Raw genomic sequence first — 25,539 nt, 5'->3', positions numbered from 1 at the left:
GATGAGAGTTCATTGTTATTTGATGTGCATTTTCCAAATAATTAGTGATACTAAGTAAATTTCACGTGCTTAGCTCTATGTTTTCTGTGCACAAATTTTTCTTCCCATTTTGGATAGGGTTGGGTTTTTTGTTGTATAGAGTCTTGCTTTTTTTTTTTTTTTTTTTTTTTTTGATAATAGCCTTTCGTGAATTAGATAGTATGCTCACTTTTTTTGACTTTTTCTTTGGAGGTGGTGTGTCACATCCTGTGATGCTTAGGGGTTACTCTTGGTTCTGCATTCAGGAATTACTCTTGGCGGTGTTCAGGAGACCCTACGGGGTGCCAAGGTTTGAACTCCAGTAGGCCACGTGCAAGGCAAACACTCTCCACTGGACTATTTCTTCAGCTCCAGTATGCTCACTTTTTTTTTTCTTTTTGGGTCACACCTGGCAATGCACAGGGGTTACTCCTGGCTTTGTACTCAGGAATTACTCCTGGCGGTGCTCAGGGGACCATATGAGATGCTGGGAATCAAACCCAGGTAATTAAGGATCAAACACGCAGCTTCCACAGGTCAGAGGTAGGAGACCCGTGTGGGTGCTTGTCATTCACACGGATGACCAGGGCTCGATTCCCAGCTTCAGACTTTTGTGGGGAACATAGCTGAATCTCCTCTGGGGGTTCAGGTGGGTTGTCCCAGTTTGGTCTCTGGACAATGAGGAGTGCAGGGGTTTGATCCCGATCTGGAACGAACAAGGCAAGGTTATTGTCTTTTATTTTTTGTTCTCTTCGCTCTGAGCAGGAAAACTTCTGAAGCCACTTTGCTATGTCTGTGACCAAGCCATATACAAATGTTTCTGTTATGGATAGTATTTTCCTGGAGCCCAAAAGCCTCAGTCCCTCTTGGAAAGCCCGGCAAGCTACCCCTGGTGTATTTGATATGCTAAAAACAGTAACAATAACAGGCCTCACTTGCTCCTGGAGCCAGCAGAGGCCATTAGGTCACACTAGCACTGCTACAGGGATGAATGGAGACATTACTGGTGTCCCCCTGGATTGATGGAACAACAGTGATACAGTGATACAGGAACAGGAAAGTGTAACAATAAAGTCAGTGGCTGTCCCGAGTGTTAAGGGATTGACAGATATGAGGTAAGGAACAGCCTCAGGGGGCAAGGAAGCTGAACATTTACCATGGGACAGGGAGCAACAAACACGCTGGGATTTACTACAGGGTCATCTGACCACTAACTCGCTTGGTTACTGGGGCCACATGCTATGAAAACACTCTGTGGCTTGTCATAATACTCCAAACGTCAGGAGGAGGAAAGTAGGTTCACTGGTCACTCATTCTGTGCCTTTTGGGGGGTCCAACCATGGTGGCTGATTATGTCCTCAAGATTGTTGAGATTTTTATGCACGCAGATGCAATCCAAGGCTTGGGGGACCCTCTGCAAGTGGACACTGGTGCTTGATGTCACAGGTGACTTTTCTTTGGGAGATACCAGAAATGATTCAGTTCTTCCTGGCTGTACGCTCAGGAGTGAGCCCTGGCCGTGCTTTAGGGACTCTAGACAGTGAAGAGGTTGAAGCAGCTACCATGCAAGGCAAGTGCTTTAACCTCCAGTGTGCTCTCTTTGGCCCTGTCTTTTGCTTTGATTTGTTTTGTCATGGATGTCCTGAGAGAAGGGACACAGGTGAATTGCCATGCCATGCACTTGGGAGTACTCAGCAGTTTACTGTTTTTTTGTTTGTTTTGTTTTGCATTTTTGGGATCATACCAGCTGATGCACAGTGGTTACTCCTGGCTCATGCACTCAGGAATTACTCCTGGCGGTGCTCAGGGGACCATATGGGCTGCTGCTGGGAATAGAACCCATGTTGGCCGCGTGTAAAGCAAACGCCCTACCCACTGTGCTATCACTCCAGCCCCAGCAGTTTACTGTTAACCTCAGTTTCTTTCTTTCTTCGCCCCCCCCCCCTCCCATGCTGCCCCAGTTTTGGGGCCACACCTGGAGGTGCTCAGGGCATACTTCTGGCTTAGCACTCAGTAATTACTCCTGGTGATGTTCAGGGGACCATATGGGATGCCAGGGATTAAACCCAGGTCAGCTGCATGCAAAGCAAATGCCCTCCCTACTCGACTAAGGCTCCGTCCCCAAATCCTTAAGTTTCTTAAGAGACCAAGTTGGGTGGGGGGTGTTGGGGTTATAGTCTCTATGAGGGTGCTTGCCTTACATGTGGCTAACCTGGGTTTGATTTCTGGCACCCTACTGGGTTCCCTGAGCTCCGTCACGTCTGATCCATGACCACAGAGCCAGGAAGAAGCCCTGAGCACTTCTGGGTGTGGGGCAAAAGCGGGAAAACAAAAGTGGTTCTTTCTTTGTGGCAGCAGGAGCCCGCGGTGTGTGGAGGGGCAGGGAAGAGGCTTCTCCCCTACCCACTCGCTCTCCCATACGGAGTAAGTCCGGCGACTTCGGGGGATCATACTGCAGTGTGCCGGGGTCGACTGGCCAGGACCCCGACAGTCCCCCAAGCACCACCAGGAGTAATTCCTAAGTGCAGAGCCAGAAGTAACCCCGAAGCATCAGCAGCTGTGACCCACTACCTCCCCCCCCCAAAAAAAAAAGAAAAGAAAAGTGAGATAGCAGGGGGCAGGAGAGATGGCTGAGCATGTGGAAACACAAAACCTGCATGCAAGCCAAGCACCCTGGGTTTACTCCCTGGGAGCAAGTAATCCCGAGTAGCCCCCAAGAACCAATGGGCAGGGCTGGAGTCATACCACAGCGGGGAGAGTGTTTGCCTTGTATGTGGCCAATTCCTGGCATCCAATAGAGTCTGCCTGAGCACTGCCAGGAGTAATTCTTGCAAGCAGAGTCAAGAGTAGCCCCTGAGCAACAAAACAAAGGCCCAATGGGCATGTCCTCAATACCGATACATGTGTGCATGCATTCACAGATGACCAGTACATATAGATGTGTCAGAGTTACATTTACCCGGGACCGGAGTAATAGTACAGTGGATAGGGCATTTGCCTTGCAAGCGGCCGACCCAGGTTCAATCCCCAGCTTCCCATATAGTCTCCCAGCACTGCCAGGAGTAATTCCTGAGTGCAGAGCCAGGAGTAACCCCTAAGCATCACTGGGTGTGACCCAAAAATCAAAATAAATAAATAAAAATAGAAAAAACAGAACTACACTTACCCAAATCAGTGGGACAAATGTTCCTGCTACTTCTCTTGTGTAGACAAACACCTTTCACTGACAACATACTAAAAGGACTTCGTTATTAGCATCATGCTAGAGTCTGAATCCACCACTGGGATGTGAATTTGCATCCCCACTTTCCATTGTTTCCATTGTTTCCATTGTGACTCATGTATAGTAGGGAAAGTCTGAAGACCTGTTTCACATTCTGGATTTTTATCAGATTTCTCTCTAGTGAGAAAGTTCACGTTCACTCAAGTATACAGAAATGGGGACAAGTTTTCTGGAATCTCTACATTCAAAAGACTTCAAATGGGGCCAAAGTAGTGGGTAGGGTACTTGCCTTTCACGTGGCCAACCAGGGTTCAATCCCTGGCATCCTATTTGGTCCCCTGAGCACCTCCAGGAGTAATTCTTGAGTGCAGAGCCAGGAGTAACCCCTGAGAACTGCTAGATGTGGCCCCAGAAAGGGAAACACAAAATAAAACAACAACAAAACACTAATCCATGATGGGCTCCCTACTACTCAAAAAAATTCTAGAACTTGGCCAATATGCTCAAACTTGGCACATTTTCCTAAGTCCCCCTGGAATGTTCTTATTTATTTTTTGCTTTTTAGGTCACACCCGGCAATGCACAGGGGTCATTCCTGTCTCTGCACTCAGGAATTACTCCTGGCGGTGCTCAGGGGACCATATGGGATGCTGGGAATCGAACTCAGGTCGGCCACATGCAAGGCAAATGCCCTACCCGCTGTGCTATTGCTCCAGCCCCCTGGAATGCTCTTAAACTTACAGATGTTCATTAAGGATTAATGTCTGAGGATATGACACCACTTAGTAAATGCATGGGGTTTCTTCAAGTCATGGTTTTCTCTTGTTTTTGGGGGCCACACCTGGTGATGATCAGGGGTTACTCCTGGCTCTGTGCTCAGGACTTATTCCCTGGTGGTGTGTAGGGGACCCAAATGGGATGCCATGGATCCAACTCAGGTCTGCTGCATGCAAGGTAAACACCCTAACCGCTGTACTATGCCTCCACCTCCAAGTGATAAGCTTTATTATATCTATAAAGCACAAATACTGAGTGTAAGCATTCCTACCACTTTGAAGAATGAGCTGCGGGAGAGAGAACTTCGGGTAAGACCTTGCATGAGCCAGGAGTAACCCCTGAGCATTGCTGGGTGTGACCCAAAAAGCCCAAAAACAAACAAAAAAAAAAGAGTGATGAAGTTTTCTGCCTTTCAGTCAGAGGGCAGACGCTTTTGCCCTGAGGAGTGGGTTCTCTGATGCTTCACAAAGGTCGAGGGGTGAATAAAGGGTTTGCTGCACTTAAAAGGTTTCTCTCCCGTGTGGACCCTCGCGTGGGTCTTGAGGGTTGATGACTGGCTGGAGGTCTTGGTGCAGACAGCGCACTTGAAGGGCCTCTCTCCCGTGTGGACTCTCGCATGCTCTATCAGGCTGGACGAATGCATGAAGGTCCGTGGACACCTGTCGCACTTAAAAGGTTTCTCCTGAGGCTGGAGCAATAGCACAATGGAATGGGCATATGCCTTGCATGAGACCGACCTGGGTTCGATTCTCATCATTCCCTATGGTCCGCTGAGCACCGCCAGAAGTAATTTCTAATTGCAGAACGAGGAGTAACCCCTGATCATGGCCGTGTGTGACCCCCCCCACCATAAAAAAAAAAGTTCTCTTGGACATGAATCATCTGGTGCAGGGTGAGGATTGAGGCACGGGTGAAGCTCTTCAGACATTCATTGCACTGGTACCATTTGTCCCTGGTGTGACTTCCTGTCTGTGGTGATATCTCCGCTCAGAGTCAGGAGTAAACCCTGAGCAGGCTAGGAGTGGCCCCCAAACAGTGAAAAACAAAACAGAGAAAGAAACACATGCCTGGGAAGAACAGAGCTCCCAGGCTGGCCAGGAAAGTAGAAATGGTTCATGCACTGGGGTCCAAGTGATGGCTTACTCCTGACTTTTTTTTTTTTGAGTCATACCCAGAGATGCACAGGGGTTACTCCTGGATCATGAACTCAGGAATTACTGCTGGTGGTGCTCGGGGGACCAAATGGGATGCTGGGAATCGAACCTGGGTCGGCCACTTGCAAGGCAAACGCCCTACCTGCTGTGCTATCACTCCAGCCCCTACTCTTGACCTTGAGCTCAGGGATCATTTGTGCCTTGATCAGGGGGCCACATGGGGTACATATTAGGTCAACCAGGTGTAAGACAAATGCCCTACATGCTGTGTTACCACCTCAACCCCCCAAGATATAATACCACCTTTTAAAAAGCAGACTTACTCCTGAAGTTCCAGCAGGCAGAGAGCAGACATAATATCCAGTAAACACCCTGGATAATAGGATAATCTTGCTGTACAACACTCTGCTTTCGAGGTTTTCAAATATATTTTATATATTATATAAATATAAATATATTATATATTACATAAATATATATATATATTTTCAAATATATATATCCTGCACAACAGGAGTGAGTGCTAGATGAGACTCACGCAGATGTGCTGATTGGGGATTAGAGTCAATTAGGACCCAGCGAGCCCAGGTTCAGTGGGTAGGAGCTGGGGTTTACCTTGTGGTTACCTGGGTCCAGAAGTGGCCCTGATCCCCAGGAGAGAGTGTTCAGGGGTGTCTCTCCTTCCGCCCTGCCAGATTTGTCCACACTGAGTTCCTGTGACTGCTCCTCGCCTTAGAGTCAGCCCCTGGTTAGGCCTGAAGGGGCTCATGGAGGAGTCCTGGGGGCTCAGGCAAGGCTGCACTTCTGGGGCTGGAGCAATAGCACAGTGGGTAGGGCGTTTGCCTTGCATGCGGCCGACCCGAGTTCGATTCCCAGCATCCCATGTAGTTCCCTGAGCACCGCAAGGAGTAATTCCTGAGTGCAAAGCCAGGAGTAACCCCTGAGCATCGCCAGGTGTGACCCAAAAAGGATAAAAAAAAAGGCTGTACTTCCCCCCGTAGCCTGAACCAGGGCTCCTGCTGGTGGTGTCGGGGGACCATATGGGACCATATGGGATCCGACAGGCAGCCGGATCCCAGCCCACTCCTGCATTCCCTGGAGAGGCAGGAGCATCTGGCAATGTCTTCCCCAGGTGGGTCAGTGAGCCGGTGCTGAGTGTGCAGCCAGTCAGTGCATGTCTGGCTCTAGTGCAGGGGCTTCCAGTCAGGGCTGTGGGGGTTGCGCTCCTCTCTGGGTGCTCACAGCTCTGACTTCTCCAGGTGTTTGCACGGAGCGTCCTGCTGATCTTTGGGAATAACAGAAGCGGGAGAAGATGGTGCCACACTGTATGACCCACTGTCCCCAGGTAGGAGAGTGACAGGATGCAGCGATGCCATGACAGGAGCGCACAGGCTCTGGCCCTAGTGACAGCACATCCATTGGGACCAACTCTTGCTTTGCACGTGGCCAACCTGGGTTCTTTTTTTTTTGCTGTTTGCTTTTTTGTTTGTTTCTTTTTGGGTCACACCTGGCGATGCTTAGAGGTTACTCCTGGCTTTGGCACTCAGGGGACCATATGGGATGCTGGGAATCGAACCCAGGTCAGCTGAGTGCAAGGAAAACGCCCTACCCTCTCTGCTCTCGCTCCAAGTCCCCCCAACCTGGGTTCTATCCACAGCATCCACACGGTGCTTGAGCCCCGCCAGGAGTGATCCCTCAGCACCGTCACTTGTGGCCATGAATCCAACAAATAAGACTTCAAAAAAATAAATCCAGAGCCTGTGAGGCCCACCAGTCTCCGGGGTTGTTCCAGGAGGGAGCCAGGGGCCAGGGTGTGGCTCCTGTTGAGAATGTCTGACTCCATGGGTTTTTTCCTGAGCTTGACTCCCCCCAGTTTTAAATGGATGCTGAGGCTGACTTCCTGTTGTGTCCCTGACAATGTGGACCCTGAATTATATCACGGGGTCTCAGGTTTGCTCAGAGAGCTCTTTCTGCCTCTTCCTTCCTGTTTTGCAGGCTGCTGCATTTAGCCAGATGAACACAACGGTTGTGGTCGGCACTTTGGCCCTTTCGTGCTCACTGCTGCTCCCATGCTCAGCAACTCACCCCACCACACACACATACCCCCAACCCCTCTCCTTTTTTACTTTTGTTTTGTTTTGTTTTGTTTTGTTTTTGGGTCACACCCAGCGATGATCAGGGGTTACTCCTGGCTCTGCACTCAGGAATCACTCCTGGCGTTGCTCGGGAGACCCTATGGGGTGCCAGGAATCGGACCCAGGTTGGCGATGTGCAAGGCAAATGCCCTCCCCACCATCCATCACTTGGACCCCAGTGCATGAACCAACCCTCAAGACCCACGTGAGGGTCCACACAGGAGAGAAACCTTTTAAGTGCAGCAAACCCTTTACTCACCCCTCGACCTTTGTGAAGCATCAGAGAACCCACTCCTCAGGGCAAAAGCGTCTGCCCTCTAACTGAAAGGCAGAAAACTTCATCACTCTTTTTTTTTTTTTTTTGGCTTTTTGGGTCACACCCAGCAATGCTCAGGGGTTACTCCTGGCTCATGCAAGGTCTTACCCGAAGTTCTCTCTCCCGCAACTCATTCTTCAATCCTTACTGCAGAGTTGAAAGTTGACAGGAATTAAAATGCTACTGTTTGTAGGAAATGTGCAAAGAGGGTCACTTCCTTGACTTAGGAGAAATCCCACTGGAGAGAAACCCTTAACTCTCCTGGTGGGGTGCCGGGGATCAAACCCAGGACTGTAGGAAGGCGTTTCCATAGCCCTCCGCCTTCAGTGATACAAAAATTAGCCCTGGAGACAAACATTATGAAATTTATGGGGACTGGAACAATATTACAGTGAGGAGAATGTTTGCTTTGAATGTGGCTAACTCAGTTTCAATCCCTGGCATTCCGTAGGGTCCCCTGAGCACTGCCAGGAGTAATTCCTGAGTGTAGAGCCAGGAGTAACCCCTGAGCATCGCCAGGTATGACCCAAAAAGCCAAAAGAAAAAAGTGGTAGGAATGCTTACACTCAGTATTTGTGCTTTATAGATATAATAAAACTTATCACTTGGAGGGGGAGGGATAGTACAGCGGTTAGGGTGTTTACCTTGCATGCAGCAGACCTGAGTTGGATCCATGGCATCCCATTTGGGTCCCCTACGCACCACCAGGGAATAAGTCCTGAGCAGAGAGCCAGGAGTAACCCCTGATCATCACCAGGTGTGGCCCCCAAAAACAAGAGAAAACCATGACTTGAAGAAACCCCATGCATTTACTAAGTGGTGTCATATCCTCAGACATTAATCCTTAATGAACATCTGTAAGTTTAAGAACATTCCAGGGGGCTGGAGCAATAGCACAGCAGGTAGGGCATTTGCCTTGCATGTGGCCGACCTGAGTTCGATTCCCAGCATCCCATATGGTTCCCTGAGCACCACCAGGAGTAATTCCTGAGTGCAGAGACAGGAATGACCCCTGTGCATTGCTGGGTGTGACCCAAAAAGAAAAAAGAAAAAAAAAGACTTTCTTGTAAGTTTTAAAACTACTGATTTCAGCACCCAGTAAGGTTAAGGGCATAGTCCTGGCATTAGGCTCTAGATTTCCTCCCTGAGGAGTTCCAGAAATTTTACACGAGGTAAGGGGAGGGAGGCCAGACCCCCCACCTTTCTAATCACATGACTGGTCCACTGAGCTCTCCCACTGGCATACTATTTATTCTAAATATGTGAATCTTACCAGCTCACTTGTAATGTATGATCCTGTTCCCATAACAAATTGCAGCAATGCTGAATTCCAAAGCTGGGATTTAAGTTCTGAAGTGAAACACAAAACAGAATATAAGAACTATTTCTTGAATGGAACATAGTTGAACGAGGCCCAGCAGGTGGAGGACATCTTTATGGTTCTCACAGGCAAAGGGAAGCTCTGTCGGCAGGATTACTGTGAGAAGTCTGGCAATCCCCAAAGTAGCTTTTTGGGGTTTTTGCTCTGGGAATATAGGGGATGGCTGGGATCAAAAATGGGTCTGCAATGCAAGTGCCTTCCCTGCAGTACATTGCCGGCCCAAACTAGTTTCATTTATGGCTCACTCGTTCACTATTTAAAAATAAAGGAAAAACAAAACTAAATAAATAAATAAATAAAAATAAAGGCAAAAAAATATTACTAAGCAGTCGTGTAGTGAACAGCAGAGGGGCCATTTGCCTTGCATGAGGTTGATAGGGGCTGATCCCTGAGCATCGCTGGGAGTAATTCCTTAGCGCAGTTCTCAGACTTACACCTGGGACCTGCAAGAAACCATGTCTGAGTATTGCTGGGCTCCAAAACTAAACGACAAATTTCTTAGTTTACTCAATGCCTGTGCAGCAAAGCCTGGCAAGCTCCCCGTGACGTATTTAATATGCCAAAAATAGTAACAAGTCTCACAATTTGTTGTGAGTCGTTACTGGTGCCCGCTCGAGCAAACCGATGAACAATGGGAGGACAGTGCTACTCAAAAGCCATTCTAAAAAAGATAAGAATGGTGACAGTGAGAGCAGAGGGGTCCAGCTGCTCCAGAAAAGGGCACCTGAACATTGCAGGTGTGCAGCTAGGCTGATAAGGCACAAATGGGGGGGAGGGGAGCAAAGGACCCCAAATTTCATGAACTATTCTACATACCTGACAGATGAGAAAGAATAATGAATGAAAAAGCCAAGAAAACAAAGCTCAGGGTTATTTCGTGATGGACAGGGGAGTGAAGGGCAGTGTGAGCGCAGCACAGACGCCTGGATCAGAAGCCCGAGGCCCCCATGGGTCAGCAATGCGTTTCACATGCACTGAGGTACCCACACACTGCCCAGGGCCAAGCCAGTGAGGGTCCTCAGACACTCACCCACACACACGCCTCTCCTCCCCAGTCTCAGGACTCCTCCTTCCAGCCAGGACATCACTGAAGGCTTCACCCTGGAATGTCCTGTCCTCACAGAGACAGAGGAATGTATTAGTGATAGGAAAAGGTGACAGGTAAATCCCGTGTGTCCCTTTTATTAAATAGGCCAATTACTGAAAGCACATGAAAACAATCTCCACTTCCGATATGACCCAGACTGGTCTTCTATCATAGATGTAAGACCCACGTTTCTTTTTAAGAGCAAAATAGGGACTGGTGTGACAGCACAGAGGGAAGGGCGTTTGCCTTACATGCAGCCAACCGGGGCTCGAATCCCAGCATCCCATATGGTCCTCCGAGCACTGCCAGGGGTAATTCCTGAGTGCACGAGCCAGGAGCAACCCCTATGCATGAGCCAGGCGCAACCCCTATGAATCGCCGGGTGTGACACTTCCCCAACCCCGAAAAAAGAAAAAAAAAAGAGCAAAATAATGGGGTCCGGATAATTCCGCAAACAGTATACCCTTTGCATAAGGCCTAAATGGGTTTGATCACAGCACAATTTGTAGTTTTGCTTTTGTCTTATTTTGGGATCACACCTGGCTATACTCAGGGGACCCTCCTGACTCTGTAACTCAGGAATCACCTCTAGTGGTACTCGGGGACCATATGGGATCTCGGGGATTGAACCTGGTCAACTTCCTTCAAGACAGTCGCCCTCCCCTCTGTACTATCTATCTACCCCAGCACCATATGGAATTTCTTGAGTCCCTCTTGAAGTGATTACTGGGTGCAATAAACCTAAGAGCTTAATAAAAATTACAGCATAGACAAAAATGGCAAGACCCTCCAATCTTAAAAAAAAAAAAGTAAAAAAAAATATCTGGAGATAGTACAGCAGGTATGGCATTTGCCTTGCTTGTGGTCAATCCAAGCCGATCCCTGACATCCCTTACGGTCCCCTGCAACAACCAGGTGTGATCCCTGGGTGCAGAACCCAGAAGCAAACCCTAAGTACTGCTGGTTTGGCCCCAAACAAATAAGACAAACCAAAAAAAGAGTGAAATTGAGGCCATAGAAACAACACAAAGGATTGGGGAACATGCTTTGCATGCAGGAAACACTGAAATGATGTCAGGCACCACCTGGTCTGCCCCAAGCACTATCAGAAGTGACCCCAAGCTCTGTAACATAAGAGCGTCTGATGAGGTGAGGCCCTTAAGATACAAAGGAACTTAGGGATTGGAGTGATAGTACAGTGGGGAGGGCGTTTGCCTTGTACACAGCCACAAAAAAAACAATATCAAAAGCAAAACCCCAAAGACACACTGCAGTATAGTCCAAGAAGTTAATTGATTTATTAATGAAAGGAACTCTTCATTTATTTATTTTTTGCTTTTTTTGGGTGACATCCGGCGTTGACAGGGGTTACTCCTGGCTCATTCACTCAGGAATTACTCCTGGCGGCTCTTGGGGGACCATATGGGATGCTGGGAATCGAACCTGGGTCAGCCGCGTGCAACGCAAACACCCTACCCGCTGTGCTATTGCTCCAGCCCCCAAAGGAACTCTTTAGAGGAACCTGAGCGACAGTACAGTGTGTAGGGTGCCCACCTTGCACGTGGCTGACCCAAATTGATCCTCTGCATCCCATATAGATTCCAGATCACACCAAGAATGAATCTGAGTACAAATTATGCACACCTAGGAGTAATCCATGGCATCACTAGCTCTGTGGCCCCAAAACAAAACAAAAAGGGGAGGAGCTGGAGAAAGAGCTATCTGCTGCCAGATAGCCCTGCCTATCAGAATCATGAGTTCTGTTGAACACAGCCCCAACCAGCTCCCGGAACCCCACTCTGGTCCATCGAGGCACGGTCGGCCCCACACTGTTCTCACTGACAGCCCACAGGTGCTAGTTGGTCTCTAGCATCACATCCCTGTAGAGCTTCCGCTGAGAGGCCTCCAGGCACGTCCACTCCTCTAGGGTGAAGCTAATGGCCACATGGGGGAAGGTCACTGTGTCCTGAGTCAGCACACACAGGGGGACAGGAGTCAGAGCCTCTCCCCACCCCATTCCTGAGCTGTGAGGCTAGGACCTCAGGGCCCCAAGTCTTCTCCCCTTGGGAGGAACAAGTCTCCATGCGCATTCCTGGCTGAAGTGTATAGCCAGGAGAAACCCCGAGAATCACTGGATATGGCCCCTCTAAACAAAAAACCCAAGATGTCAGTCTTGGACACCCAATACCCCATATGGTTGCCGAGACCTCCAAGGAGTGATCCTTGAGCACTGAGCCACGAGTACTCCTTGAGAACCGCTGGATGTGGCCCCAAAGCCAAATCAACACAGCAAACAGAAGATACAAAAACAGCCTCAAGGGGATGGAGCAATAGCAGAGTGGATAGGGCATTTGCCTTGCATGCGGCCGACCCAGGTTTGATTCCCAGCATCTCATATAGTCCTCTGAGCACCGCCAGGAGTAATTCCTGAATGCAGAGCCAGGAGTAACCCCTCTGCATCGCCGGGTGTGACCCAAAAAGAAAAGGAGAAAAACAAAAACAAAAAAAGGCCTCAAACAGCAGAGAGCCCAGAGCTCCGACCAGGAGTCACATTCTTCAGAATTGAAGAAACTTGGGACATTCCGCCCAGGCAGCCTGTGCCCTCCTGTCACTGCATCATGTCATCCTGTCACTCTCTTACCTGGGGACAGTGTGTCAGATGGCACGTCACCATCTTCTCCCACCTCTGTAGTTCCCGAAGATCAACAGGAGGCTCCGTGCAAAGACCTGGGTGAGAAGCAAAGGCCGTGAGCACCAGAGAGGAGCACCCCCCATCCTGATGGCTGCACCCTTGGCCAACAGCTCACAGACACACCAAGGGAGACACTGTCAGGTGCTCCTTACCCTGCAGGGGATACAAAATGGGTTGGCATCTGCACTGCCTTTCACAACAGGAACTCTGGGCTCAATGTACAGGGAGCAAACTGCAACCATCCCTGATCCCCCCACCCCCCGCCGACCAAGGTCCCTACAGACCCAGCCAGGGGCTGACTCTGAACCCAGGACCTCCCTTGCATCGGCGCTCCTACAGGCTAGCAGCAGGGCTACCCGCGGCAACCATAGTCCAGAATGTGGCTCTATCATCGGGGCAGACACAGGGACACAGTGTGGACACTTTCAGCTGCCCTCTTGCAGGGTGGACAAGGAAAAGCATCTGGGCACTCTTTTTCGAGGAACGAGGTCACTTCTGGGCCCAGGTAAGTCCAAGGCACATTTTTTCCCCTGTGTATGTATGTGTGTGTGTTTCCTTTTTGGGCCAGAACGCATAGTGCTCAGGTGTTATTCCTAGCTCTGTGCTCAGGGTTCACTCCTGACAGGTTTGGGAATTACTGGGATGCAGGGGATTGAATCTGGGTTGACTGTGTGCAAGGCAAGTGCCCTACCCACTGTACTATTGCTCTGGCACATTAGAAGTAAATTTCTACCTAAAACAGCAGGATGATCCCTGAGCAAAGCTCCTCCTCATGCCCAAAAAAACTCTTGCTTCAACTCCCCCTCCTGCCCCCAATTTTCTATGTTCATTGCAGCACTATTCACCATAGCCAGAATATGGAAATAACCTGAGTGCCTGAGAACAGACAAATGGATAAATAAACTATGGCACATCTACACAATGGAATACTATGCAGCTATTAGAAAAAATGAAGAAATTTGCCTATAAATGGACATGGAGAGTATCATGCTGAGTGAAATTGAGTTAAAAGGAGAGGGACAGATATAGAATGACTGCATTCATTTGTGGGATATAAACAGTAGAAGACTAATATCCATGGCCAGGGAAAACAGGGGCTAGGACTGGTCAATGGTTGGAACTAACCACAACTGTGTGTGGGGTGGAGGGTAGGTAAAATAGAGAAGAGACCAGTATGACAATAATAGCAGGGAATGATCATGCTGGATGAGAACTGAATGCTAAAATCAGGTAAAGGAATATTCCTGATAACCTTTCAGTATCAATATTGCAAACCACAATGCCTAAAGGGGGGGGGGGGCAGGAGAGGGAAAGGGAGAGGAGCCGGGAGGGAGGGAGGGAGGAAGGGAGAGGGAGAGGGGGAGGAGAGAGAGAGAGGAGGAGAGGAGGAGAGTGAGGAGGAGAGGAGGAGAGTGAGGAGGAGGGAATGAGGGAGAGAGAGAAGAAAAGCGCCTGCCAGAGGCAGGCAGGGGGTGGGTGGGGTGATGGGAGGGAACCTGAGGGCATTGGTGCTGGGAAATGTGCACTGGTGGATGGATGGGTGTTGGAATACTGTATGACTGAAGTCTAATTATGAACAGCTTTGTAAGGGTCTATCTCACAGTGACAGAGATTCAATAAAAAGTAAAAAAAATAAATAAAAATAAAAACAAAAACCCTTTACTTGCAATACTCACCCCAATAGTTGGGGGTCGCCTGATCAAGGAGTAGAAATTCTACACCTGCTAGAAAAAAAAAACAGCAATGTGGGGTCAGAGACCAGTAATGTGGGTGAAGCGCTTGCCATGCTGACCCAAACCAATCCTGGGCACCTCATATGACCCCCCAAAGCACCCACAGAAGTAATTCCAGGATGCGGTTTCTGCAGCGCGCCTGCAGAGCCCCTTACCCACAAAAAACAAACAGAAGTACCCCAATGTGTAAAATTCATTTTGCAAATGCTTTGGAAGTGCTTTGGGTGGGAGATAGATTTAGCACACAGGCCAGTCCTGGTTTCGGCACCACACGTGAGCCCCCAGCAGCGTGAGCATGGCAGGTGTGCAGGCTCAAGTCCAGAGATTAATACCTGAGCACATCTGAAATAGCCCCCAAGCATCCTTGGGTGTGGCTCAAAAACAACAAAGAATAGCAAATGTTTACAGAGACAAACGTATGCATGAGCGAGGAGACCGGTAAGGCACAGGGGAAGAAAAGAAAACAAGTAAATACTTGCATGTATTCATGCACAGAAGGGAAGTTTCCCTGTCACTAATAGAAAATAGTCCTTTCAGGTGGAATTGTGGGTGATTCTTCTCCAGTTTAACTTTGTTTGCCCATTTTCTGCTGTCTACTAGCCCAAGGTGTGATGAATCCCATTCCTAACTACACAAGGCAAGCGAGGCAGATGGAAAAGGCAGATACTCTCACCCCTTTGTGTTACTTCACTTAACACAATTCCCACCATGTGCCCTGCTTCCGTTTCTACCTGGACCTCGTATACTTTCCCCCACGTGCACTTCTAGGGCCTGCTTCTCTGCCTTTTCCCACTGCAGATCCTTCTGTTCTGGGTAAACGTCAGACCCCTTGGAAAGAACCCCCACCTTCAAGCTCCCCTTCCAAGTCCATAGCCCCAGCACACCCAAAACCTTTCTCCTTCCACCCACAAGAGTAAACAAATTCACATCTTGCTTGTTAAATACAGGGACTGTTCCTTCTCTTCAGCTTTTGTTAGGAGTAAGCAAAACCAGTGTCCAGATTTTGCAAGGCACATTCATCACCTGTTGACAGAACTGTAAGCACAAACTTTCCCAGAATGCATGGGAGCCCACGCTTGGCACGAAGGAGACCCGGATTCTATCCCAGGCACCGCATGCATCCCTGAGCACTGCCAGGTGTGGCTCTCAAACAAAACAAAAACCAAATAAACCAAAAACCAGAGAGAGCCATGGGGCTGCGACAGCACTGCAGTTAAGATGTTTGCTCTGCGTCCCGCCGACCTGGGTTCAATTCCCCTGGCATTTCCTATGGTTCCCCAGGCCCACCAGAGTGAGCCCTGAGAATAGCTGGACAGAGCCCCAACCCCTTCCACTGGCGTGCCCCCCACCCCCAAACAACAAACCAAAGCCAGAAACTGTCTAGAGTTCTCATTGATGCAGAAGGATTACAGGATGCACCTATATTTCTATCAGAGAGACGAGAGGCTTTTTTACTATGTGTAAAACAGAGCTGTGTACCCTCTTGCATTAGAGACTGTAATGTAGTAACATTGCATCTGTGTACTTGTGTACTCTCCTGCTCTCTTGCAGACGTTTGACTAACAAATTTCCACGGTACAGCGATCGTTTCCCTCCGTTCCATGTGGACAGGAGTGGGTTTATGTCGGTGGGTTTGATTTTTCAGGTATGCGGGCGTGCAGCCTCAAGTCCGCACCTGAGTGGCTGCACGCCTCCTGCATGCCCGCGCCCACCAGCGCCCGCGCCCAGCACCCAGCCCAGGCCTCTGCGTCTCCGAACTGCCATCCCAGCTTAGGCCCCGGCATCAAGCAGAGGCCCCACTTCTGGCCTCGGGCATCACCGTCGGCCCAGCCCAGCCCCTGCCCAGTCCCCCCGGCACGAGCCAGAGTCGGGGGCGGGGGCGGGGACGGGGAGGCGGGATGGGGCGGGGGGCGTTCGGGGCGCCGACGGGCCGCGCGCGGGGATGCCGCTTTACCCGAGCCGCCGGAGGCGCGGAGACGGCGGTAGGGTCCGCAGCGCCTGCAGAGTCCGGAGTCGCCGCCGAGCAGGAGCGCGGAGCGGCCGGGTCTGCGCTGCACCTGCGCCTGCGCCGGGCGCGGTGCCCGCGGCGGGGCCCGGGCAGAAACGGCGGCCGGGCCCTGGGTGCCAGCCGCGTCGGGGCCCCGGGTCTGGGTGCCGGCCGCGAAGGGGCCCGGGCCTGGGTGCTGGGAGCCGGGTCTTGGCGCCGGCCTCCCGCCGCCGCCCGGTTCCGCGCACCCGCCCCCGCCGGGCATGGACCGCGAGACGCGCCTCTTGACCGAGAGCCACTTTCGAGGCCTCGGGGGCCGCGTGCCCGGCGGGGACCGGCCGGCGCCGCGCCGCGTGAACTTCATCGCGGAGCCGGGCGCCTTCTCGTACGAGGACTTCGTGCGGGGCTACCTGCTGCCCAACCGGTCGTGCGTCTTCTCCAGCGCCTTCACCACGGGCTGGGGCTGCCGGCGGCTCTGAGTGACGCCCGCCGGCGCGCCCGACTGGGACTGCCTGCTGCGGACCTAAGGTGGGCCGGGGAGCCGCGGCCGGAGGTCGGGGTGGGGGGGGGGTGTCTCGGGAGAGTCGCCGCGGGTGGTCCCGGGGGAAAGCCTCTGGCGGCCGGGGTCCCGCGGAGCGTTCTGAAGAGCCCGCGCCTCCCCTCGCCTTCCAGGAGACGTGGTGGTCCCCGTGGCGAACAGCGGGCTCTGGGAATATAACTCGAACCCCAAAGAACGCATGCCCCTCAGAGACTACATCAGCTACTGGAGAGAATACATCGAGGCTGGCTACTCGTCTCCCAGGGGATGTCTCTACCTCAAAGGCTGGCACCTGTGCAGGTAAAGCCGCGGGCCACAGAGCCGGGCATCTTCCCCACCCCCGGCGCAAAGCACCTGCCTCCGGCGGCCCATCCGGGCGGCAGCGAGGATGCTGGCCTTGCACATCCGGGCGGCAGCGAGGATGCTGGCCTTGCACACAGTCGGCTCTGATTCCCAGCACCCCCGAGGGACCCGGGAGCTCCACCAGGGAGCAGCAGAGGCAGGAGTAAGCCGTAAGCAGTGCCAGGTGTGTGGCCCAAAGAGAAAAGAAAGAAAAAGAACCCAAACTTGATGCCCTTCAGTCCTGGGTGGAGTGGCAACTGGCAGTCACTCTTAGATTGGCTGGGGGAGTGTGGCCCTGGCAAGGACACGGATGAGCTGTGGTCACTACCTCTTCGACTTGCCCTTGATGGCCTAACCTCCATCTTAGAGGCAGCACTGTTCTGGGCCCTCCTCAGATGCCACTCTGTAGGACTGACCTTTCCAGCCGACTGGTCAGGGCACTCTCTTCTCCACCCTGATTACCATCATACCCTGCCAGGCCACGCACCTCATGTCCAGGTGATCTGATCTGGGTGCTTGAAAGCTCCAGAGTAACCTTTCCAGCAGAGCTGTGTCCCACTCTCTCTTAACCCTTCATCACTGGCCAGAGCAGCAGCACACACTTGCCTTTCCAGTGTGTCCCTACCAGCCCCACCTCCTCGGTCTGGACTTGCTTATTCAACCTACTGTGGAGCCTGATCTTCGAACCATCTGGCTCTGAGGACGGTCCCACACCAGCACACCCCTGCCTCTGGGAAATGACTACTGCCACCCAGGGCTGTACTTTTAACGAATCGAGAGGGGTTTCTTACCAGACCCACACTGACCTGCATAGTCATCATAATGTCGTTTGAGTGAATGTGCAAACAACTAAATTAACTCCTGGGTTACGGTTTGCGTGAACAACCAAATTCTTGAATTTATGATGTGGAAACTAGGTTTCAGAAAAGTCAGATCAAGGGCTGGGGAGGTTGCTCAAAGTGACGAAGTGCATGGCCAGCATGTGGGGCCCAGACAGTTGTCCCTGAGTACCCACTTGTTTGGGTGTGCGGCTGGGCTGGGGCATAAATGATTGTGAGCAGGCAAGCGCACAACACCTCATGTGCGTGGTGCAGAACCTTGAGTTTGCGCCTGTGACCTGGCATCCAGCAGGCTGAGTCATGGACACTAGGTGAGGCGAAGGTGTAGAAGAGGCTCACAGATTCTGGAAGCCACTCTAATGCTGGGCCTGCACCAAGAATCCTCAGTGAAATCCAGGCTTGAAGTCTCAGAGCTGCAGGGTTGGTTCCAGATGTCACAGAAACTCTACAGCCATTTATTTTGTCTGTTTGGTGTCTGGACTAGAGCTGAGTAGTCTGAGGTGGCCCCATGCAGCCTGATGGCTGGTGCCAATGGTCTGGGCACAGTAGCAAAAGGCAGCTAAGGGTCATGCACAGCTTTTTAATAACCCTTAAGATCTCTTGTTTTTAGCACTGGAGTGTGGAGTGGTGGACTTGTGGCTGCTACACGTGCCTCAGCCTCATTCCACTGTCTCAAGGGACTCCTCAGCCAAGGATGTGTTTACCCTGCCTGTGTACTTCTCTTCAGACTTGCTGAACGAGTACTGGGACACTCTGGATGTGGATGACTACCGCTTCATCTACAATGGGGCCCACTGGCAGCTGGTGAGATGGCCTCCCAACACCACCACCCGCATCCTGACCCCTCCTTGTTCTCACCCCACCCTGCACCCCATCTCCTTTGCTGCCCTAGGAGCTCGCCCTCAGCCATCTTGGAGAGTCCCATCAGCCAGGACTTGGAGTCAGGCCCCAGGTTAGGCGTTCCTAGGCCCACTGGACTTGTGTATCTCTTGTGGGATTTTTTGGTGGCGGGTGGGGAGTGGGGGGAAGGTTTGTCTGCCTACCTGACTCACGGGTCTGATTTGTTGCTGGCTCAGCCTGTTTGGGAGAAACAAACCCCACACATGGCTCTTGAGGGCACCAACGAGAACTCTTAATGTAGGTCGCTGTTCCACGCTGACATCTTCCGCTCCTTCAGCTGGTCTGTCAACACCTGTGGGAGGAAAAAATGGATCTTCTTCCCACCGGGGCAAGAAGAGGCCCTGAGGGATTGCCATGGTGGCCTGCCCTATAATGTCACCTCCCCCACGCTCCTCAACAGCCGCCTATACCCCAGGCGTGAGCACTGTAGCCCCCCGTTGGAGGTCACACAGGAGGCGGGTGAGATGGTGTGCCCAGCGGCTGGCACCACCAAGTCCACAACCTGGCAGTTCGGGTGCTCTCTGTTCCACAAGTGTAGCTCACAAGTGCAGGTTAGGAAGCTTGCCAGGGCCTGTCTCCGCCTCAGTCAGATGTCCCTGTTGGCCTTCCTGGCAGTCCCTGCATACCTTTACAGCAAGAGGGCAGGACTCGCCCTTCCCAACCCTCCCAGTGAGCATCCTCGTTTTTCCCGCCCTGCATGGCTTCCCTGTGTGACTATTGCAGGCCTGTAGGGATGTGCTGTGCACTCATATTGTCCCTGTACCCCTGTCCCTCCCCTGGGGCACCCCTTGTCCAGCTAAGGAAGCCCAATAGGAATGAGGGCTGGGGTAGGCAGTGTTCGCAGTGAGCTTCTGGGAGTAGCCTGTGTGCCTTCCGCTTTCTGTAGGAAGACACAATCTCCATTAATCACAACTGGGTCAACAGCTACAACCTGGGGCACATGTGGCACTTCCTGCAGCAGGAGCTCTGTGCCGTGCAGCAGGAAGTCATCAAGTGGAAGGAGAGCATGCCCGACTGGCACCACCACTGCCAGGTATGGTGGCAGCGCCAGACACTGGTGAGCCAGGGATTTCCTGGGGATCTGGGAGGAGCTGAAAGGGGGCATGTTGGGGTGTCCTGGGGGCTTCAGTGGAGGCTGTGGGTGTGTGGTGACTGCCAGGCTGCCATGCTATCTCGAGGTGTAGCTCACAAGTGCAGAGCTGTGGTCTCAGGGATGTGGTGGTCTCCAGGTCCATCTCTGCGAAGGACGTTCCCCCTCTGGTCACTGTCTGGACCACACTGCATCTCGGGTCCTTCATCGCCCATGTTCTGCCCAGTCAAAGGATGCTGCCTGATGTGTGGGTGTGTGGGAGCTCACGAGTCTCTCCTTTTTGACCCAGGTCATTATGAGGTCCTGTACTGGGATCAATTTCGAAGAATTTTACGACTTCCTCAAGGTCATTGCCGAAAGGAGGCTGAACAGCCTAACCAAGGGAATTGACCCTGGCCAGGCTGAGCACCGTGAAGACACTGGGGTGGGCCTCCAGCAGGCTGCTTTCGACATCAGCCACATTGCTGAGGTCCTGGCTTCTGTGGTGACTCACCCTGACTTCCAGAGAGTGGACATCAGCACATTCTCACCACAGCCAGAGCAGCTTCTGCAGCAGCCGGAACAGGCTGTGGCCAGCACCACATCCCTGTAGTGACTGCAGTGGGGACCGGAGATGGCATCTGGGGGCAACAGTGTGGATGGCGGCACAGGGCTCTTCTCTCAGCCCCACCCTCCCTGGTGGTGCGGAACACAGCACCTCTCTGCTGTGCCTTTGGCCTTGGCATCCCAGGTACGACTCATGCATATGATGACTCTGACTCTCCTGGCCGTCTGTCTGTGTCCCTGTGTCCCAGATCCTGTTTGGGGTACAGATTCCTGTTGATGGTGTGTTGAATGTGGGCTGTCGTGGTCAGTTGGCCCTGCTGCAGGGAGTCCTCTTACCAGGACTCAGGAGTGGGCGCGCATGCACCCTGGGCTTTCCTGGCATGTGGGCATGCTGGAGATCCTCATTCATGGGATAGAGTCAGATCTCAGAGAGCCACACCCGTCTGTCACCCTAAACTCTTTTTTGTTGTTGTTGGGTTTGGTTTTGGGCCATCTGATGGTGCTCAGGGCTGACTCCTGTCTCTGCACTCAGGGATTACCCCTAGTGGGCTTAGGGGACCATATGGGATACCAGGGATATAATCCAGATTGGCAGTGTGCAAGGCAAGTGCCCTGTCCACTGTACAACCGTTTTGGCCCCAGTAACCCTAAACCCTGAGTCACGTACCTTTTCCCCAGATCAGAAATAAACAAGAAAAGAAATGTTGTGTAGGTTCCTGGAAGTTTTCAAGCTAGGGTATCAGACATATTACAGCGTCTTTGGGGGAACAGGGGAGAAAAGTCTCTGTAGTATATCCATTTGCTCAGAATCTGCTTTTGCTTTTTCCTTTCTGCATTGTTTGTAATTTGTCTTTTTTTTTTTTTACGTCCAATTTCCCACACTTAAAATGGGTAGAATTAGTCTGGTCTTCAAAACTACTATTTCCTAACTGTTTTCTGAAAAAAGGAAACGTTATTGGTGTTGAAGAAATAGCATAGCAAGTTGGGCAGTTGCCTTGCACATGAGAACTTGGTTTCACTCCCCAATCCTTCGAATGGTCCCCCAAGCCCCACCAGGAATGATCTCTGAGTGCAGTGCCATGAGTCAGCCCTGAGCATCACCAGATGTCCTGTCAGAACTAACAAAGAGAGAAATGCTATTTCTTCTTTTGACGGTGTAGAATGCCTGCCCCTGTTCTGGCAGAACCTGTCATTGGAAGGTGCTTCTGAAAGACTCACCAGCCTCTAACCGAACGTCCTGAGAGCTGTCCCTGCTCCTTGCCTAGCTGTGACACTGCTGGAACAGGAGGGGCTGATCCTGCCCTCTACTTTCTTTCCCATTTGTCTTTGCAATGGCGGGGTCCCATACTGAGTCACACAATCTCAGTCACGCTTTTCACTGCAGGCTGCACACTATTGTGGCACCAGGAATCCCAAGTGTTTGGGACTTGTTGTGGGGAGTGGTGCTGGAGACCTCCTTATTGTTGTGTCTCTCTGGCAGCCGTGTGGCCACCGAACCACCTCTGTGCCTCAAGAATTCTTACCAGATGAGATCTGTGTCCCATTTAGAAGTGAAGCTCTGGGTTCTAAGTGGAGAGGGCAGATCACATACAGGTTTACAGTACAGGGTATTGTGCTCACTGCTTGAAATTGGCTGGTCCTTTGGTTTCCAGGGGTTGGCAGGTAAGCCAACGCTGTGCCCACCCTCAAGAGTGAAATACGTGGTGACCGAGCTGGGACAAAGGCAGGACAAGGACTAACTCCATTTTTTCTACCATGTCTTTGAATCCGTAAAGCCAACACCCATAGCGTAGGAGGTTTCTGCCTCAGATCCACCCTCTGTGCTGTAGTCCCGGGGACCCCCACAGCCCCTATCAGCTTACTGTAGTGGTCACTCAAGTCCCTGTGAGCAGAATCAGACACATTCTCCCTGGTGTTGTGGGCAACAGCCTGGCCCCTCACCTCTGCCCACTCCCGCCCCCGGCCCCCTGAGCTGTGTTGAGAATAGGTTGGCACTGTCTTCAAGTTCACACACTGAGGCTCCTCCACCTCCCTCATGACAAGTACAGCCTTGTCCTGACTCTCCCCTGGTCCACTCTCATGATGGTCGTGGGGACCATTGCTGTGAGCCAGGGGAGTATGTGCCAGTGGCTTCCTGCCAGAGGATTCAGCACTACCTAGGTCCTGCACTTCGCTTTCCCTCCTCCTCTCTAGCTTCTCCCCGCAGGCAGCGCAGCGTGTGCCCTCATCGGTCCATGCAAATTTGTCAGTGGGCTCCCCGTCCCACCCTCCCAGAGCCCTGCTCTCTTTCACTCTAGCTCTCTTTCCTCCCTGTGAGTTGACAAAATAATGTGAGGGTGGGCTGCTGCAACAAGGGATGCCACATGGAGCTGCCTCCCATCCTCCCCAGGCCCCAGAAACAGAGAGAGAGAGAGAGAGAGAGAGAAAGACAGACAGAGACAGAGACAGAGACAGGTAGGCGGGGACCACAGCTTGATGGTGAAAATGGCCCTTTTAATGCAGAGCTGCTAGCATACTTATAGAATATCTGAGGGGGGGTTGAGGTAAGGACATAGGTGTGATTAATCATTTACATAGATAAAACATCTGGAGATTTACATAGATCATTTACATAGATAAAACTAGGAAATTCTCTTGTGAGATTAACTGGGACTGTCTCCCAGGGACATCTACATTGCTTTTATCTTTCCCTCTAGTTGCATAAGTTATCAGTACTTGCAGTTGTTTGGATAAACACAGTAAGAGACAAAGATCCCAATACTTAGTTCTCTGGGCTTTGAGAACAAGCAAGACTTACGTAGTTTTCTGGGCTCTGAAAGCAAGCAAGGCTTTTACCGTAAATCCCAGATTAAGTCCTCGAGCCATTTCAGCTTGTTCTTCCTCATAGGGGTCCTGTCTCTTAAGTTATAACAGCTTGCATCAATGCATTTATGCTTTCTAGACTGTTCCATTTTGATGCCGGTGTACCTTTGCCACTCGCCCCGGGTCCATCCCAGTCCTAACATGGGACCTCCCTTTTGGGGTGTTACGAACTACAGCAACTGAAGCCTGAGTCAAGTGTTTATGACCAAGTAATTATGCCCAGGGTTAGATATATTGCATAGTCAGTCACTGTGTAAACTCACACAAAAGGGGGCACAGCACACACACAGCGGCGGTGGCTCTATCTCTCCCGCCGCCCACGTTCGGTAGTCTCACCCTTCTCCCACCCCGGAGAGGTCGATGGCGATGGTCAGGCGGAGGAAGGAACGAGGGCCAGGCTGGTAGGTATTAGTCGTAGTTTATTCTGATTCTCTCTTCATCTGTCTCTGCCCCCTTCTTCTGTTTCTCTGCCCCTGTCTCTCTCTGTTTCTCCCATGCTACTTCATTCTCCTCCATTCCCCTTCATCCTCCTTCTCTGGAGTCTGGGTTCTGATCTCTCTCCACCCCAGCCCACTCCTACAGTCTAGTTAAATCCTCTCTCCATGAGGAATTGGGGGAACAATTACACATAGGTGTGGTCACAATCAATCGGGGTGGAGATCAATAGGGGTAGAAATCTTAGCCTCAGGGAAGACCCGCTCCTAGGACAGATCCTTCCTCAACAGGAGGACCCACCCTAGAGCATAATCCCATGGGCGTGCCTCTCCTCTCCTTGTCCGACAAGCATATAAGAATATAATATAAATCATTTTGTATGGATACAGTAAGAAAGATCTTAAACTTATAGAATTGCTCTCCTAGGGCCATCTCGATCTCAGACTACGGTGCTCAGGCCAGATAAGTCTTTCCCACCCCGTTACCTTTGGATCATGACAGCATTTGTCTATGATCAAACTCTTAACTTATAGTTAAGAATCGTGGTGCTTTGGCCTGACCATTTCGCTGCCAGGGTAGCTCACCTCTTGCCCTGGGTCCATTCAGTCCCTCGTCGGGACCCTGCTTTGGGGTGTTAGGAATTAAGGGCAACTGAGGCTTAAGTCGAGAAAGCAGATGCCCGGGAGTGAATAATATTCAAAGCCAATCAAATCCTAAGTTACAAAGCATGATGTTAACGGTCTTCCTGTATCTATACAAAAAGGATATTACTTTAAAGTAAACTGTTCATAAGGCATAAGGAGAGGAGAAAGGCAATATTTCACTCATACATATAAAATCATAGATTTCTGGGAAACTGACCTTACAAATTAACAAAGTCTGATTAAAGGGAAAGCTGATTATCTGGGTGGGGAGGAGAGCATAGGAAAGACTGTTTACGGATAAACACAATGGAAGTGGAAGTGCTTCAGGAGCACTGTGATGGGTGTAACCAGATTGATGGGTTATTCGATTGCCTCGAGCAGGCCCCAGTAACGTCTCTTTCATCCTAGCCCTGAGATTATATTCAAGGCTCTTTAGGAGAATGAGACCCATCATTGTTACTGGTATTTGGCATATTTGGTACGCCACGGGGAGTTTGCCAGACTCTGCCCAATGGGCAGGCTACATTCGATAGCCTGCAAGTTTGTCCAGAGTAGGAATGAGATAATAAGATGTCATAAAAAGATGTCCTGATAAGATGTCGTGCGGCCGCGAATGCGAATGTGGCCGCGCGGTTCCGGGAGCTGGATTTTATAGTCTCTGAGTCTTGGCCGTTGATGGGATTACATGGCACCAGGGGGCCAGGTGGTGGGTGTGACCCCCCCCCTACTGGAATTTGGAGGATCTGGGTGGAGGATGCTCGACTCCAATCCGAGTAGGCTTGGAGATCTCGGTCCTGGAACCCGCGTGGCTTTGTCCCTCTGCCAGTACCTTCATGTGTG

At 51.3% G+C, this 25,539-nt stretch overlaps 1 pseudogene; it reads left to right on the top strand.

Moving 5' to 3' along the window:
- The first annotated feature begins 16,726 nt into the window (after window positions 1-16,726).
- On the top strand, window positions 16,727-20,804 carry LOC130030760 (2-oxoglutarate and iron-dependent oxygenase JMJD4-like; annotated as a pseudogene).
- Window positions 20,805-25,539: the final 4,735 nt, after the last annotated feature.

Source organism: Sorex fumeus, unplaced genomic scaffold (genome assembly GCF_029834395.1).
Source record: "Sorex fumeus unplaced genomic scaffold, SorFum_2.1 ptg000044l, whole genome shotgun sequence".
In the NCBI taxonomy this organism is placed as follows: domain Eukaryota; kingdom Metazoa; phylum Chordata; class Mammalia; order Eulipotyphla; family Soricidae; genus Sorex; species Sorex fumeus.
This window is presented reverse-complemented; position numbering and strand designations above follow the sequence as displayed.